The sequence below is a fragment of the Notamacropus eugenii genome, chromosome 1 (genome assembly GCF_028372415.1).
Source record: "Notamacropus eugenii isolate mMacEug1 chromosome 1, mMacEug1.pri_v2, whole genome shotgun sequence".
NCBI classification, from domain to species: Eukaryota; Metazoa; Chordata; class Mammalia; order Diprotodontia; family Macropodidae; genus Notamacropus; species Notamacropus eugenii.
The window spans coordinates 246,016,403-246,033,934 of NC_092872.1; positions in this window are offsets into that span (position 1 = coordinate 246,016,403).

The following is a 17,532-nucleotide window of genomic DNA, read 5'->3' on the forward strand; positions in this document are numbered from 1 at the left end:
TCCTTCCAACTCTCAATCATAGAAGTGATAGAATTAGAAAACAAATTGAAATCTCAGGATTGTTAGAGTATCAGAAAATGGTAGAGTCCAAATGATATTTGGGGGGAACTGTACAACAAAATTGCTTCATGGTATCAAAATTGATAGCATATTGAAAATATTAAGAAACCACAAAATCTTTAAAGGAGAAAATGAAAATCTGAATAACCCTGGCACATTATCTCAGTTCAGCAGTGAAGCCAGACTAGTAAGTTACTTAGGGTGGTAAGATAATGCCGATAAAAGACATTGGAAGCAGGCAAAAGTGGAACTGTTCATTTTCTATCTTCTCTCCAAAGAAGGATATGTGACTTGGCAGGACAGATAAAAAATGGTTAACAGGGAACTGAAAATCAGAAAGTTACATGGTGATAAGAGCACCTACCATACTATAACTGTTCTCAATGAGTATAAATCATTTGTTCTATTACATACATCCCCCTCCCAAAAGCTATTATTCCTCCAAATGCCTCTGTTTTTCTTGATGGCATCATCATCATCATCATCATCATCATCACCATCCTCACCATAATCATCACTGATAATAATTGCTAACATCTATATAGCTCCTAATATGTTCCAGGCACTATGCTAAGTATTTTACAAACATTCTCATTTGATTCTCACAACCACCCTAAGAGATAAGTACTATTACTATCCCCATTTTATAGCTGAGGAAACAGAGGCAGATAGAGGTTAATTTACTTTCCCAGGGTTACATGGTAAGTGCTGAGGCTGGGTTTGAACTCATCTTCCTGATTCCAGGCCTGGTACTCTACCACTGTGTCACCTAGCTGCACTTATTTAGTTCTTTAAGGTTTGCATAGTGTTTTACAAATACTATCTCATATTCTGATGATGATCTTAGTGGGATAGGTGCTACCATTTTTGGAATTTTCAGATGAGGAAATTAAACTTGGGAGGTTAAATGACTCGCCCAGGGTCACATAGCTTGTGTTTGAGGCCAGTTTTGAACTCAAGTCTTCTTGAGTTCAACAGACTAGCCTAGGGATGGGAAGCCTGTGGCCTCCACATGTGACCCTCAAGGTCCTCAAGTACAGCCCTTTGACTGAATCTAAACTTCACAGAACAAAGGCCCTTAATAAAAAATGCAGTCTATAAAACTTGTCAGTCAAAAAGGCCACACCCAAGGACCTAGAAGGCCACATATGGCCTAGAGGTTGCAGATTCCCCACGCCTGGCTCTAACTGCTCAGCTACCATCTAAAGATTTGTAACCATGGAGTCATCTTCGACTGTGTCTTCTTCATCAACCTTCCCCCATGTCTACTCTGCTGCTAAATATTGTTAGTTCTGTCTCCATATTTCATATCCATTCCCTCATAGCTTGTTTTACTTTTTTTAAACCACCAAAGTCTAGCAGAGTCCGATACATGCTAGGCAATTTATCTTGACACATGTAACCATAACTCTAATTCAGGTCCTTGCCAAATTTTACTGTATTATTCTAATAGTCTCTTATGTTTTCTTCCTCGTAACTGCCAAATCAATATTCTTAAGACATGTCCGATTATGTCATTCCCCGAGGACAATTATCACATAGGTAGAAGTAGTAAAAGTGGTATATGGGAAGTGGAAATCCAAAATTAGTGAAGTTTAGAAAAAAACTCCAAGCTGATATCAAGGAATTTCAGTCATCAAGTTCATAAGAACACTATCTCAAGATATTGAGAAAATGGGTATATGTGATTGCAAAGCATTTTTCTACTATCTTTGAGTGATTATGTAGAATAGTAAAGATATTGCTGGATTATAAAAGGGGAATGTCCCATTTTTTCAGAAAGGGGGAGAGGATAGAATACAAAACTCTAATCAGGATGGATGATTCTGATCTTAATTCCTGAAAACATCTTAGGATAGCTATTTCAAAAAGAAAGAGTTAGTCTTGCTGAAAGGAGAAACTTCTTAACAATTAAAATTATCCCAAATGAGCTCCTAGAAGTACTGGCTTCTACACAGTAGAGTTCCTTCCAGTGAAGACTTGATGAATACTTTCTGGGAACATAATAGAGTAGAGTCCTGGTCAGATATGGATTAGACCAGATGGTATCTAAAGTCTTTCAAACTCAAATTTCTGTGTTCCTGTCATCATCATGAAACTGAAAAATTTCAATAAAAATGGAGGGAAAAATCCTTCACATTGCTAAGATGAAAGAAATCATGGTTTATCCATATGCGTTCATTTCATTCTTATAAGATTTTCCCTCTTGAACCAGAAAAAACTGGAGAAAATGAAAACTGACATATATAAACTTTTAATAAAGGTGTAGGAGACATTATTCTTGGGTTTATATTTCCAACAAATCTAAGCATTCTTTTTTAAAAAGAACTGTACTTTAGTAAAGTTCCAAAGAAGAAGACTTTAAAGATTTTGCATGAAAACACACACACACACACACACACACACACACACACACACACACACACACACACACACACTGATTCCCCTCCCCCCCAAAAATAGTTTTGATAAAGACTTGAAACATCTTAAGAGGTCAAATGGGCCTTTTGACAGGAGTAGGCGTAAGGAACAAATTTTTTCTAAAAAAAAAAGTAATTCAGACCTGACCACGGAAAACATCCTGTAGAAAAGCAGGCACTGTTTCAATTGTGGGCAGTGAGTTATTTTGTTATCATCAATGGATAGATGCAGTTGACCCTTTGTGGATGAGATGATGTCAAAGCATGCATACCAAGCACCGTGCTAGGTATTGGAGAATCAATGAAGAAAATGAACCAGTCTCTGAACTTAAGGAGTTTAATTCTACATGAGGAAACAGTATGTATATAAAAAAGGAAATATGAAATACACTCACAGTAAATACTAGGCAATTTAAGTAATTTAGAGGAGACAATCACAAAAGTTACACCTTACTTAAAGGTGCCATGCAAAAAAGATAGCATACAAATGTTGAGTGTACATGTGCCAAATTAAATTTTTAAATGAAAATCTTGTAGTCTTTCAAGATTTCTCTTTCTTTTTTCCTATTTATAAATGGAAAATTAATATTAATAGGAAATTCCAACACCCCACTATCAGACTATGATATATCAAACAACAATATAAATAAGAAAGAAGTTAAAGATGAAGAGATTACTGAAGAAATTGTAAATAACAGATATGTGGAAATGACTTAATGGAAAAAGTAGAGAAATATATATCCATATACATAAAGAACAGTCATGACCACCAATCATGTTTCAGGTCATATAGAAGTCATTGGTAAATTTAGAAGGGAAGAAATAATTTATGAACTGTAATGCAGTAAAAGTAGAAGTAAACATTGCTAATGTGATCAAAAGGTAAAGGAATACATGGAAATTAAATATACATATATCTGTTAAACACTGTCTAGATTAAAGAAGTTATAGAAAGAATAATAGATAACCTCAAAGATAGCAACAATATAAATACAACTTGTCAAAATTTATGTGATGCACTCAAAGCAGTACTTAGAGGCAAATTTATAGCATGAAATGGCTGCATTAGTGATGGAAAAGAGAAACCCGATGAGTTGAATGTTTGTTTAAATAAATTAGAAAATAAAGCAAGTCATGTATTAAAGGAATACTGTAAGGGAGACAAGATGGAAAACTCAAATTACGTAATTTAGAAGCAAAAAAGGTAGATTTCAGCAAATGCCAAAGGAATTAAGAAGAATATCAGAGACTATCATGTGTAACTATATAAAATCAACAATTTATAGTCTTAAAGATGACAATCTGAATGAAAATAAAATATCCAGTCTGACAAGTTAGGAAATTGAGAAGCTAATTAGACCAGCGAAATAAAAGAAAAATCTGATAATTCGTTTGTGAGTTATTATGGAAAGAAGTCTTTAGAGATCGATAGATTCAAAAGTAAATCTTCTAAATCTTCAAAGTATAGTATATTTTATATTCTTATAAAATATTTAAAGAGAAAAATAATATACTCAACTCTTCCTATGATTTTGATCTTCAGAACTGGAAAAGATAAGGCAAAAAGATAAAACTAGATGTAATTAAATACCAAGAAAACTATTTTTTAAAAAATAGCAAACAGTATAGTAGCATATGGCAATATTAGTTATGATGAAGGTTTATCCTAGGAAGGGAACATTGATTGAATAGTAGGAAAATGACCAGAATGATAAATCAAATCATAAGAAAAATAATAGAATCGTATTGGTAGATATAAAAGCATTTGATAAAACATAGCAATTATCTATCTTAAAATGCTTTAAAAGTACAGAAGTAGAAGGATATCTTCTTAATACAATAAAAAATAATTATTTGAAACATAGAACTAGCATCAAATGAACTAGCAGCATTATAAGTAAACAAATAAAACATTTATTTCCCACTGTCTTTCCTACTAATTTGACTTGTGGTTAGAAACATTAGCCATAGAAACATAACTAATTTAGTCATTGCTCCGGAGTTATTAACCCAACTAGCATTCTTAATGATGAGCTGGGTCTCTAGAGTATTTCTGCTACATCTCCACTCAAGTTTACCGGGGGTAGCCCCACATGGATAGAGATTTGCTTCTAATGATGTAGTTGACAAGCTCTCAACAGTAAATCTAATTAGCTTTCAGAAAGGGGTTTACTGAGTTTGTAGAGTAGGAATAATTGTTAGAAAATGCCTTTGCCTATTTACAAAATCTATAATATATCTCTTACCAGTATATTTATATTCTCAGGGAAAGTGGGTTCAATCTTAGAGCTAAGGAATAACAGACAGATTCTGACTTTTTTCCTCTTTGCTCAGGATGCTCAGGATGTTCCTTTTAGGTATGGTACAGACTCTTTGCCAAGATCTGTATGGAGCCATGAATCTTTCTCCTTTCCTCATATTCAGTCTGTTTTCAGCACCTGATGCAGACACTACCATGAGCTGCTACTGTCTCAGGGGATGATGCTAGGATACCAAAGAGAAGATGAGATGTCCAAAATCCTCCAGACCTTTCGAAGGTCACAGTTATTCTCTGACCAAGAAGGTAGAAAGAAGATTATGGTGTTCTTTTCCCTGCTTCTCCAAAAGCACTCCCCCCAACCAATCCATTGTGCTCCAAAACTCTTTTCTCCTTGCACTTCCAGACACTTATCTGACTTCAAATCTCACAGACTCTCTACTCATTTTCTCATTTTTAGATAGGCCCCACAGGCTGTTACCAAGTGTCCTCAGCCAACCTGAACACTTTTCCTATTTACCAAGGACTTTTTCACACTTAGTCTAAAGTCTTTGAAGAATTGATGAATCCTGACTTTGTTTAAATTACTTAAATAAATGAAGTAGATTGATTCTTATTAAGTCACTCAATCTATCTTCACAAACATTGGTAAGACAACTTCTTTCTTCTATAGGAGGAGGCTGTGGAAGAAGGAGAAGGATTTTGACTGAAGAAAGAGAAAATGTGATTTTTAAGAATTTGGGGAAGGAAAATTTAATAGGATGAGTGAAAGGAAGAGAAAAAGTAAGAAAAGGAGAGGGGAAGGACTTCAGTTGACAGAGAAGAACTAGAGTTAACAAAAACAAACTAAACAAAAATAAAAACAAAAAGACAAACAAATCCAAGCTGGAATTGGAAGAAGCATCAAAATGATGGGAGAAAGAAAAAATTTCAAGGTGAGTGAAAATGAGTTTTATTCTCGGGCTGAATTTGGGTTTCACAGTGCCCCACATAAAGAAGGTGAGAGTCCATGTGTAGGTAAACTAAAGGATGGATAAGTTAGAAAGTATCCATCAAAGTGCAGCAAGGGTGATGAAAGGATTCAGCTTCATGCTATATATTATATATCTTATAATAACACAATAGCTCACTTTTATATAGAGCTTGAAGACATTCAAGGAGGATCAGCACTTCTGCTGGGAGGGCTTGCTGATGCCTTCTCAAGGCTGCTCATCCATCTTTGGTGTCCTCCTTCACCCAAATCTCATCCGTGATTCCAAGAAGCTATAGTATGCCCAGTGGCCACACCCAGTAAAACCATCTCAGCAGATGGGTCAAACGAAGATCACGGTAACTGATAGGCTTCAAACCTGTTGGTGAGTTATGGCGAGGTGTACCCCAAGCATTTGAAGACTTATCCTGGTGGAATGGGCATTATGAGAACAATTTGTTCTAACAGTCATGAAGGTAGCTGAAGCAGATTCTGTGCAATGCTTAGAGCTTAGTCACACATGAAAGACATCAAGGTCATCTTCTGCATCCTAGGCTGTCACCAATTGTTCTAACTTTTGTCTTGTCACTGGACCTGAATGACTCTGGAAGACAAAGCTAAGCTGACAACTCTGTGCAACTCTGCCTCATTTAAATCCAATTCATGTGCAAATCAAGACATCACTTGATGTCATCAGTTCTCTTTGAAAACAAAGGACAAACAGCAAATATTTGTAAGGTTCCCTGCAAATACACTTCATTTTATTATCATAACAACCCTGGGAGTTAGTCATTATTACTATCTTCATTTTACAGATAAGGAAACTAAGTCAGATAGAAGTTATGTGACTTGCTAAGGGTCACCCAGTCAGTGAATGTCTAAGGCCAGGTCTGAATTCAGGTCTTTCTGACTGCAAAGTCAGCACTCTATCCACTATGCATTTGAAGGAATCAGGGATCTTTAGCTTGAAGAAAATAAGATCAAGGGGACACAATGGCTATCTTTGAGTATCTGATTATCTGAAATTTGTGTTTACACTTCCAACCATGTTCTTAAAATATTTAAGCAGTTTATAGTTTATTGTATAGTTCTGACTTCATTTTTGTTCATTTTCTTGTCCATTTTTATGAAGACTATTTCACAATTGATAACTTAAAAAAGTTACCATCAGTGACTCACAGACAAGGAGAAAGAACATTCTTAAATAAATGTCTTTTCCTTCTCAGTCCTGGCACTTGGTGCAGTGAGAGCTGCTTCTCTGCTCTTTTTAATCTTGCCTAATTTTTTTTTTTTATTAATTTTTTTATTTTTTTAATGTTTAACAATCACTGCCATACAATTGCGATTTTATCCCTCCCCACCCACCCCCCACTACCTCCCTCCCTCCCCACGACTGCATACAATTCTGTATAGATTCTACATATACTTTCCTATTGAGTATATTTTCACTATCGTCATGCTGTGTAGTCAGACTAAGATAAATGAAAGAATCCGTATAACAAATCAGAACATGATACACAAACACATACACATACACAAACATGATCTGCTACATTATGTGAGTGACTTCCATATTTCTCTCTCTGAGTGTGGAAGGCATTTTGCCTTGAGGTCCACCATTGGGATTTTTTTTTTTTTTTTCAGAAGTTCTTGTGTTATTACAAAAATCTAAGTCTACCAGAAAAAACTCTCACACACTGTGGTTGTTGCTGTGCATAAAGTTCTCCTGGTTCTGCTCCTTTCACTCAGCATCAGGTCATATAAGTCCTTCCAGGCCTCTCTGAAGTCTTCTTGTTCATCATTTCTTATGGCACAATAGTACTCCATTACATTCATATACCATAATTTATTCAGCCATTCCCCAATTGATGGACATCCCCTTGACTTCCAGTTTTTGGCAACTACATAGAGTGCTGCTATAAATATTTTTGTACATGTGGGACCCTTTCCCATTTTTATGATCTCTTGGGGATATAGTCCTAGTAGTGATATTGCTGGGTCAAAGGGTATGCACATTTTTGTAGCCCTTTGGGCATAGTTCCAAATTGCTCTCCAGAATGGTTGGATGCGCTCACAGCTCCACCAACAATGAATTAGTGTTCCAACTCTCCCACATCCTCTCCAGCATTTATCATTTTCTTGTTCTGTCATGTTTGCCAATCTTATAGGTGTGATGTGGTACCTCAGAGTTGTTTTGATTTGCATCTCTCTAACCAATAGTGATTTAGAGCATTTTTTCATATGATTATAGATAGCTTTAATTTCTTCCTCTGAAAATTGCCTGTTCATATCCTTTGACCATTTATCAATTGGGGAATGACTTGTATGATTATACATTTGGGTCAGTTCTCTATATATTCTAGAAATGAGGCCTTTATCCCCGAGCTTAGCTGTAAAAATTTTTTCCCAATTTACTACATCCCTCCGGATTTTGGTTGCATTGGGTTTGGTTGTGCAAAAACTTCTCAGTTTAATGTACTCAAAGTTATCCATTTTGCATTTCATAATGCATTCTATCTCTCCTTTAGTAAAGAATTCTTCCCTTCTCCATAGATCTGATAAATACACTATTCCTTGCTTCTCCAGTTTGTTCATGGTATCAATCTTTATACCTAAATCATGTACCCATTTGGACTTTATTCTTGTGTACGGTGTCAGGTATGGGTCTATGCCTAATTTCCGCCACACTGTTATCCAGTTTTCCCAGCAATTTTTGTCAAACAATGGGTTCTTATCCCAGAAGCTGGGGTCCTTGGGTTTATCAAACAGAAGGTTGCTATATTCCTTGCCTACTGCGTCTTGAGTGCCAAGTCTATTCCACTTGTCTACCTCTCTGTTTCTTAGCCAATATGCTCTTTTTAATCTTAACCAATATCCTGAGAAACTAATCCCAGTGAAGATTGAATATGGCAGCTCCTTTTATGTGTTCTACAGCCCTGCATCCTCAGCAGCTACAACAAATGAAGGTCTGGAAAAGGACATTCTGTCAACCAAAGTCTTTGGCACTCATCATTATGGAAGGACATGATTTTACCATTCACACTACAGAAGATGCCTTACTATGTGCTTTGTTGTTGCAACCTAAGAATTACAAGACCGTTTCACCTTACTTGATGCTGAAATCTCCTATATATGTTATCTCCTCTAATAGAAAATGAACTATTTAAAAGCAGGGACTACATTGATTTTCTACTTGTATCCTCAGTGCTTAGCACAGTACTTTTCACATAAAAAGTGCTGAATAAATATTTTTTAATTAATTCTTTCAATCTATTTTATAATCCATCTGTGGTCAACCATCTTTTTTTTCTGTTATTCTTGCTGAATAGGTCAGATGCAGGTTAGGGAAGAGGGAGCTGCCATTGTAATTACCATTTTTAGGGGGCTTAAAGGGGTTTAAAAGGGTAACACTTGTTTTGGGAGCATAGAGATGAAGAAAAAGTACTTCTACTCTCACTAACTGTGAGGGCCCCTGGGTCTCATCAGTTAATAGGCTTATATCCAGTAAATTTAGTGAATAATTCAACTCTGTTGTGCAATGGTTTTGTCACCAAAGAACCCATAGAGAGACAGAATCTTTTCCTGAGTTTAGTCTGGGGTTTTGAGTAAGGTTTTTCTGTTCAGATATGGGATTGGGCAACTTAAAAAAAAAGCCAAGAATGTCTCACTTAGTGAAATCTAAAATAGTCTCCATTGTCTAACATCATATGGCTTTCCTCATTTTGGCTTTATCTCCCAGCTCTTCAGACTATCAGTAACTGATTCCCTTTTTAAGTAAATATTGTTTACAGAAACTCTGGCTCCCAAGCTTCCCTAGGAAAGCAAAGAGTTTTCTGTCCCCTGTAATAGCAAAGACCCAGGCATACACAGGAGAACCTGCTGTATAGGTTCTTAGATCTGCTTTTCTAAAAGGAAAGTGACTTTTGAGGGGTCAACAATCTACTTTAATCAAGCATATATATCATTCACTGAGTTCGGGGGGAAAAGTCAGCACCCTGAACTTCAGAGAAAATACTAACAGAGAAATTAAGAAAAAGAGATAGGGCTTCCAACTGTCTGACCATAAGCAATATGTACATAAAAGATCAATAGACAGATCCAACTGTCTGACTATACATACATAGTAACCAGAGAGAGAAGCATCAACATCTAGGTTTTCAAAGCTGGGGTACTCTTTAGAAGCTTCCCAGAGTCTCATTTGGCATACAAATCGTCTTCCAAGAAATAAGCTCCAAAGTAAAACCTCACCTCAGAGTACTTATACACTTTTCAGAGCCAGAGGACATCACAACCCTTGAGAACCAGTGCCTCATTAGAAATTAACAAAAGGTATGGGCCTCCCCTAATCAAGCTTCCCTTAATGGGCAGACCCATCTTTGGGTTGGGAAGATCTTTAACTCTCTAATTAACACTACATCTCCTCATATTAACTGAGATGTGGATAAGTCATTTTATGTCTCTGAGCTTCAGTTTCCTCATTTTCAAAATGAAGCAATTTTGCTAGATTATTTTTAGGACCTCTGAATCTCATTTTCTGTGCCCAGAATGGGACCCTATACATAGGCACTAAAAAGTTGTTTGTCCAATTGAATTACTGATTTGGCTACCCTTCAGGGATCTTCTCACTTTTTCCTTGTGCTAAGAGTAAAAATAGCTATCATTCTAGTGACGAATTAGAATTTAATTCAGGCATGAACAACTGCCTGTCCATTCTTCTGGATGGCAGAGCTTTCCTTAAGAAAGAAAATCCATGAACACTCATACTACAGGGTAAACCAGAATTCAAAACAGCCTCAAATCCAAAGTTAATTCAATCTATTCCTCTGTCTTATCCTGTCCTGCCTGTCCCATCCTGTCCAATTTTACCCTATCCTATTCTATTCAATCCAATCCAACAAGTATTAAGTGCCTAACTAAATTAAATTAAAAATAATTCCTGTATTCAAGGATAAATATATACAGGAAACATAAATGTATACATGAAAATTTGAGGAAGAGGAAAAAAGAGTTAGTAATTCTGGGGATCAGAAAAGGCTTCCCCTAGGAGGTAGTATATGAATTAAGCCTTGATGGAGGATAGAATCTCTGAGAGGCAGAAGTGAGGAGGGAATAGATTTCAGGCAAGGGATTTGGCCTGTGAAAAGGCACAGAAATGGGGCACAGAAATTTGGAAGAAAATGGATGAGTTGCTTCACAGGGAATCCCTTCAGCATCACTATGCTTTGATGCTGCCCAAACTGTGCAATATTTACCCATCAACATGCTAAAACATCTGGGTCTCAAGCAGATGCCCCTGTACGAACTTCTCTTTTTCACCAGGATCATGCTGCTGGCCCCTTCCATGATAGTCATGGTAAGGAAATAACAAATAGATGAATATCTATTAACAATAATGAATTAATCTCTTACAGTCAAGTGACTGGCATCTTAAAAACCCATAAATGTTTTCCTGTAGGAGATAGAAGGATCAAGGCAGGTTTCACCACCAAGGAAAGTTTTGGGTCAATCCGTGTGGATGACAATCAGAATGCTGGACAAGGAGAAGAGCACACTATTGTTCACTCTGCTTATTATACCAGACAAATTTGTCCTTTTCTCTCTTTTGTTTCTGGGAAAACTTGCATAGTGAGGTAGTATAGTCATGTAGCACTTCTTAAACTTGTGACCCCATATTGGGTGAAGAAAAATTTGGCAATAGTAAAAGGTTTCTGAATGTGGAACGACCAAAAATTAATTAAAAATCAAACACATAATGAATCCAAGGTGTTTCTGATAGTGCTTGCCCATGTTACATGTCAAAGCTTCCCTGCAGCCTTGGTTCTGAAAACAAAGCATGTACACTTTGTACTCCACACAACCTCAGGCCACAAAGCACCATCAAATGTGAAAGGGGGTCTTCAGAGGAAAAAGTTTAAGAAGCCCTGGATAATGTTGTGAAAGAGAACTGATCTTTGTAGCAGAGATGAAGGCTAAAGAGATGGAGGTACAGAAACTTCAAGACTAGAGTTGTCTGCATGGGCCATCTTGACAAGAATTCATGGACTCAAGCATTGTTGAGGTCAAGTTGGTAAAGATTTATTTTGCCTTCCAGCAGGCAAGAGTTCTTAGGTAACTTGCAACCTCAGAGGGGTACAGGTAAAGTTTTATAGAATATTCTATAATAAAACATGTGCCAAATATATATGTGCCAAATAACTAGGTGATTTAGGGTATTAGGGAATAGTTAAGAAGTGGTTAGTTCTTAAAGGAACATTCACTTTTGTTATCTACCGCATGGATATTTTATCCAGAGTTCATAGGGAAATAGCCCAAGGGGGTAGCTACATGAAGGTGTGGTTTTAAGCCTGAAACATCACTAAGTCAACTATTGATCAGAACTGACTAAGGCATACCAGGCTGCTCTCATCAATGTCTTGTTAAATAAGATAAAAGTAAAGGAGTATACATATACAAAGGAGTCAGCGAGTGGTAAATGTTGTTATGAGCCAGAACACAGCCCATTCAGCCAGAACACAGCTGGCTCAAACTAATAAATTCTATAGGTGTAGCTGTCTACTGTGGTAGGAAGAGAGATATCAGTCACTGATGGGACAGGCTGCGTCCTTGGACTGGGGAGAAAGTGCCTGAGATAGCGTTTTGAGGTTATTGGAGAAATGTAATTTATAGAGAAAAATGTGATTTTAGAATTGGTGTCAAAGCACATGCACACAAGCACTCCATCAGCAGGAAGGCTGGGGTTCAAATCCTACCTTTGATCCATATTATATTCAGCTGGCAAAGTGATTTTTGTGAAGTGTTACCTTCCCCCTTCCCCCCAGTGACCTCCAGAATTAAATATAAAATACTCTTTTTGGCATTTAATACTTGTTATAACCTGGCTCTTTCCTACTTCTCCAGTTTTCTTACACCATAGTCCTCTCCATGAACTGTGAATTTCTGTTACTCTGGCCTACTTGTAGTTCCTCAAACATTTGATGATGCTCATCTCCATGACTTTGTCATGGCTTTCTTTCATGCCTAGAGTGTTCTACTCTTTTACTTCTGTGTCTTCCTTCAAGACACAGCTCAAGTTCTGCCTTCTATAAGATAACTAATTCTTTCCTCCAGTCCCTGTCAGCTAAAAATCCCTCCCTTTCAGATGACCTTCTTTCTACTTTTGAGAGATATAACAGAAGCATTTTTGTTTGGTGACTTTCTGACCATTAATGTAACCAGAGGACTGGCCAATGATGACTCAGTCCTCAGAGTAAGCACAAGCATCTACGTGAAGATTAGGTAAAGCTGCTTCTGGAAACAAGTGAGGGAGGAGCCTTTCCCCTACTCATTTAGCGAACCCACAGATATCCTGTTTCCTTTTGGCTTACTGTGTGATGATAAAAAGTCTTTGTGATGTCTACTGAGATGGAACCAAATGTGCATATAAAAGCTTTAAGCAGGCAAAATCTGTCTTTCCTGATTCTGAGCAAGATGAAAATTATTGTGAGGGAGGACCTCAGCCCCGCTCTCCCCATGTGATTATGAATTCATGGTATTGCTTTTTTTTTAATCTCTAGGTGTTGCTTCTTTCCTCATCTCAGGTGAATGGGCATCAGAAAAAGAATGGACCTGGCTAATGAATGAACTTCAGAAAGTGAGAAGAGTCTTCAGAAGTCCAGCAATTGACATTGGTACCAGTGTATGGCAGTGATCACAGTCTAGCCAAGTGTGGTGAGAAGTCAGCCCTGGGGAGTCACTACTTTGACTCAGCTCATTATGTTTTTTCTATTTCTTTTAACTTATGAGGGGACAAAGCATTTCCATAATACAGCACAACAAAAAAAGTTGAATTCAGATAAAATTGCAAATCTTCTATGCATAATTTCTTATTCCTTTCAATTATTTAACAAAAATTCAACCAAAAATATACATTCTTTTTTTTCCTCCCTCTCCCTACCTTAGAGATGGCTACCATGAGACACAAAGAAGCATATATATATATATATATATATATATATATATATATATATATAATGATTATCCTATACATATTTCTATTTATCAGCTCTTCTCTGGATTCAGATAGTGATTTTCTTCATATGCTCTTTAAAGTTAATTTGGGCATTTGTAATAGTCAAAATAACTTATCTGCTCAAAGTCATTCTTGAAACAATATTGCTGTTACCGTATAAAATGTTCTTTCTCTTGGTTCTGCTCATTTCACTCTTCATTATTGTGTTCATTTTTCCATGATTTTTTTCTAAAATCACTGAGCCCATCATCTCTTTTTTTTTTATATTTTGTAATGTTTAACAATCACTGCCATACAATTGTGATTTTATCCCCCCCACCTGCCCCCCACTTCCCCCCTCCCTCCCCACGACTGCATACAATTCTGTATAGATTCTACATATACTTTCCTATTGAGTATATTTTCACTATAGTCATGCTATGTAGTCAGACTAAGATAAATGAAAGAAATCGTATAACAAATCAGAACATGATACACAAACACATACACGTACACAAACATGATCTGCTACAATATGTGAGTGACTTCCATATTTCTCTCTCTGAGTGTGGCAGGCATTTTGCCTTGAGATCCTCCATTGGGATTTTTTTTTTTTTTTTGGTAAGAAGTTCTTGTGTTATTACAAAAATCTAAGTCTACCAGAAAAAACTCTCACACACTGTGGTCGTTGCTGTGCATAAAGTTCTCCTGGTTCTGCTCCTTTCACTCAGCATCAGGTCATATAAGTCCTTCCAGGACTCTCTGAAGTCTTCTTGTTCATCATTTCTTATGGCACAATAGTACTCCATTACATTCATATACCATAATTTATTCAGCCATTCCCCAATTGATGGACATCCCCTTGACTTCCAGTTTTTGGCAACTACATAGAGTGCTGCTATAAATATTTTTGTACATGTGGGACCCTTTCCCATTTTTATGATCTCTTGGGGATATAGTCCTAGTAGCGATATTGCTGGGTCAAAGGGTATGCACATTTTTGTAGCCCTTTGGGCATAGTTCCAAATTGCTCTCCAGAATGGTTGGATGCGCTTGCAGCTCCACCAACAATGAATTAGTGTTCCAACTTTCCCACATCCTCTCCAGCATTTATCATTTTCTTGTTCTGTCATGTTTGCCAATCTTATAGGTGTGATGTGGTACCTCAGAGTTGTTTTGATTTGCATCTCTCTAACCAATAGTGATTTAGAGCATTTTTTCATATGATTATAGATAGCCTTAACCTCTTCCTCTGAAAATTGCCTGTTCATATCCTTTGACCATTTATCAATTGGGGAATGACTTGTATGATTATACATTTGGATCAGTTCTCTATATATTCTAGAAATGAGGCCTTTATCCCCGAGCTTAGCTGTAAAAATTCTTTCCCAATTTACTACATCCCTCCGGATTTTGGTTGCATTGGGTTTGGTTGTGCAAAAACTTCTCAGTTTAATGTAATCAAAGTTATCCATTTTGCATTTCATAATGCATTCTATCTCTCCTTTAGTAAAGAATTCTTCCCTTCTCCATAGATCTGATAAATACACTATTCCTTGCTTCTCCAGTTTATTCATGGTATCAATCTTTATACCTAAATCATGTACCCATTTGGACTTTATTCTTGTGTACGGTGTCAGGTATGGGTCTATGCCTAATTTCCGCCACACTGTTATCCAGTTTTCCCAGCAATTTTTGTCAAACAATGAGTTCTTATCCCAGAAGCTGGGGTCCTTGGGTTTATCAAACAGAAGGTTGCTATATTCCTTGCCTACTGCATCTTGAGTGCCAAGTCTGTTCCACTTGTCTACCTCTCTGTTTCTTAGCCAATACCAAGTGGTTTTGATAATTGCTGCTTTATAGTACAGTTTGAGGTCTGGTAGCGCTAGGCCACCTTCCCAAGCATTTCTTTTCATTAGTCCCTTTGATATTCTGGACCTTTTGTTTTTCCAAATGAATTTTGATATTATTTTGTCCAGCTCTAGAAAGTAATTGTCTGATAGTTTAATTGGTATGGCACTAAATAAGTATATTAATTTGGGTAGAATTGTCATTTTTATTATATTAGCACGGCCTATCCATGAGCAACTAATGTTTTTCCACTTACTTAAATCTGACTTTATTTGTGCAAAAAGTGTTTTGTAATTGTGTTCATATAATCCCTGGGTTTGTTTTGGCAGATAGACTCCTAAGTATTTTATACTGTCTACCCTAACTTTAAATGGGATTTCTCTTTCTATCTCTTGCTGTTGGACTTTGTTGCTAATATATAGGAATGCAGAAGATTTGTGTGGGTTTATTTTGTACCCTGCAACTTTGCCAAAGTTGTTTATTAATTCTAGTAATTTTTTACTTGAATCTCTGGGATTCTCTAGGTAAATCATCATATCATCTGCAAAGAGTGATAACTTAGTTTCTTCTTTGGCTATTTTAATTCCTTGGATATCTTTATCTTGTCTAATTGCTACAGCTAACATTTCTAGTACCATATTAAATAATAGTGGTGATAATGGACAACCTTGTTTCACCCCTGATCTTATTGGGAATGCATCTAGCTTATCCCCATTGCATATAATGCTTGCTGAAGGTTTTAGATAGATACTGCTTATTATTTTATGGAAAGTTCCCTTTATTCCTACATTCTCCAATGTTTTTAGTAGGAATGGATGTTGTATTTTGTCAAAAGCTTTTTCTGCATCTATTGAGATAATCATGCAGTTTTTGTTAGCTTTGTTGTTGATGTGATCGATAATGCTAATAGTTTTCCTAATATTGAACCAGCCCTGTAGTCCTGGTATAAATCCTACCTGATCATAATGTATTAATCTCGTGATAAGATGCTGTATTCGTTTTGCTAGAATCTTATTTAAAATTTTTGCATCTATATTCATTAGGGAAATTGGTCTATAATTTTCTTTCTCTGTTTTGTCTCTTCCTGGTTTGGGTATCAAAACCATATTTGTATCATAGAAAGAATTTGGGAGGACTCCTTCTTCCCCAATTTTCAAGAATAGTGTATGTAGTATTGGAATTAACTGTTCTTTAAATGTTTGATAGAATTCACTTGTGAATCCATCTGGCCCTGGAGATTTTTTCCTAGGGAGTTCATTGATGGCTTGTTCAATTTCTTTTTCTGAGATGGGGTTGTTTAAGTATTCAACTTCCTCTTCTGTTAATCTGGGCAATTTGTATTTTTTAAAATATTCATCCATCTCGTTTAGATTATCGAATTTGTGGGCATAAAGTTGGGCAAAGTAGTTTCTAATTATTGTTTTAATTTCCTCCTCATTGGAGGTGAGTTCACCCCTTTCATTTTTAATATTAGTAATTTGGTTTTCTTCTTTCTTTTTTTTAATCAGATTGACCAAAGGTTTATCAATTTTATTAGTTTTTTCATAAAACCAACTATTGGTTTTATTTATTAATTCAATAGTTTTCTTAATTTCAATTTTATTAATCTCTCCTTTGGTTTTCAGTATTTCTAATTTGGTATTTACTTGGGGATTTTCAATTTGTTCTTTTTCTAGCTTTTTCAACTGCAAGCCTAAGTCATTGATCTCCTCTTTCTCTATTTTTTTTATGTAAGCATTCAGAGATATAAAACTTCCCCTAATAACTGCTTTTGCAGTATCCCATAAGTTTTGGTATGTTGTCTCACTATTGTCATTCTCTCGAATGAAATTGTTGATTGTTTCTATGATTTCTTCTTTAACCCAACCTTTCTTTAGAATTAGATTATTTAGTTTCCAATTGATTTTTGGTTTCTCTTTCCATGGCCTTTTATTACATGTAATTTTTAATGCATTATGATCTGAAAAGGATGCATTGATTATCTCTA